Genomic DNA, 2,226 nt, shown 5'->3' on the forward strand with positions numbered 1-2,226 from the left:
ACACATAAACCCAGTGGCTTAAACAACAGAAATTTATCATCTTACCATTCCAGAGGTCAGGATCCAGGTGCCAGCTAGATTGGCTAGTCTTGAGACCTCCTTGGCTTGCAGACGGCTACCTTCTCCCTGTGTCCTCAAATGGTCACTCCTCTGTCTATGTCTGTATCTGTGTCTGTGTCCCAATCTCCTCTCCCTATAAGGGCACCAGTATATAAGATCAGAGCACACTAATAACTTCATTTACCTTAATCACCTCTTTAAAGACCCTATCCCCAATATAGCCACATTTTGGGATCCTGGGAGCTAGGGCTTCAACAGATGAATTTTGAGAGCACTGCCCAAAGGAAACAAAGGAAAGGATAGACTTCTAATAATTGAGGAGGTCTAAAGGAAACAGTCATGCCCAGGACAAGGACAATTGTTCTTTCTTCACTTGAGCTGAGAACTGCAGGTGAGGGACAACAGGGTGCCCACAGGGAAATCCCCTGTATACAGACAAACATACACATACACCCCAGGAGGGCCAATTCTGAGGCATCCCTTTACTGATGCCCAGGCACATCCATAATGAGGCAAACATTCAATCTCGAGTGGATTTCCTTTTTGCAAGTCACTTATTTGCATAAGTAAATTAAAATTTATGTTTCCCAACCTAGATTCACAGCATTAGAAAACACTTCCCTGCCCTGTTCACTAGGTGTTAATAGGAGGGATCATATTTTGATTTGGTTTGTTGTTACTGATTTTTCCCAGCATTTTAAGTCTGATGGGTGCAGAGATGGGGAGGGGTTCATGACCAGGGGTAGTTTTGGAGAAAAATCAGGCCCTTCCCCAGAGAAAGGTGGCCCCATGGCTGAGGCTGTGGAGCAGACAGACAATTCACAGCAGAACACAGGGCAACAGGTCTCAGCCTCTGAGAAGCTATCCATTAAGTAGGACCCGTGTCAGAGGTGGAAGGAGGACCTGACATAAAAAGCTTGTGATAAAAATTGCTTCTCCTTCTCATTTCTTCCAAGCCTCTTATCTTCTCATTTCAGACGAGTTTGGGGAACTTGGATGCAATGTTGATAATTAGACTTCAGATTCCTCACTTTAAGATGATGATGTTGGATTAGATCATCTTCAAGACCTCCTCCCATGGTCAATCAATATGGTGCCCTCCTACCCTCAGCCAATCTGGCTGCACTTCTTTACAACCACAGCCTGCCACCCAATTCTGTTCAAAGCTTCTACATATCATGAAAGGAATGTCCACTGAAAGTTTCTTGACAGCCATTTTTACAAAATGGAAGGCTCACCCAGGGGCTTCCAATCTTAAATCTCAGATCATGTCTCAGAAATCCATGTCATGTACCAAATTTCTCAAAACAGTTCAACTGCTTTATCTTAAAGGGAGACATTATTGTATAGTGGTACAAGCCTCTCAGGGACATAACATAAGACACTTGGGCTTAGAAGTTGGATTTGTGAGAGTGGTGAGTGCTCTGGTCCTGGTGAGGTTATTTATAAGCTGGGTGGTCTTGAACTGGATATCAAGACCCTGTGAGCCCCATTTATCCCATCATCTGCAATAATGGAAATAAAAGTAACTCCATTCTCAGATGCCATGACATTTAGCACTAATGTACATAGAACACACAGGGGGTGGAAGCAGCTCTGCTGGGGTACCAACTCTAAGATAACCACCATCAATCACCTGCCATACCCATATGCACAGGTGTTTCCCCCAAGAGTTGAGGTCTATTCCTTCCTTCCCTATGAACCCCGGCTGGCTTCATGCCTTGCTTGACCAACAGAATGAGGCAGAAGTGCCACCTGGGACTTCTGAGCCTAGGTCCTGGCATTGCCACTTCTGATTCTCCTGCAGGGGACTACATGACTCAGCCCAGAGCCAGACTGGAAGACTCAGTGCAAAACTACTACATGTGACAGTCCCTGCCTTGGAATTCCAAAGGTTCTTACATATTGCATTAAAAATGTCCCTGCACCCCTCAACACAGACAGTCACACTCACAGAGAGACACATAACCACACATACAGACACACACAACACACACATATGCAGACATACAGATACATACACAGAGATACACACAGAGACACACACACAGACACACACACAGAGACACACCCAGATTTTCACACATACACCCAGACACATAAGCACACACAGATACATTACACATAGATCCATGCACTCAGGCATACAAATATTCAGAAACACAC

Source organism: Carlito syrichta, unplaced genomic scaffold (assembly GCF_000164805.1).
Source record: "Carlito syrichta isolate Samal-C Ts95f unplaced genomic scaffold, Tarsius_syrichta-2.0.1 Scaffold301693, whole genome shotgun sequence".
Taxonomy (NCBI): Eukaryota; Metazoa; Chordata; class Mammalia; order Primates; family Tarsiidae; genus Carlito; species Carlito syrichta.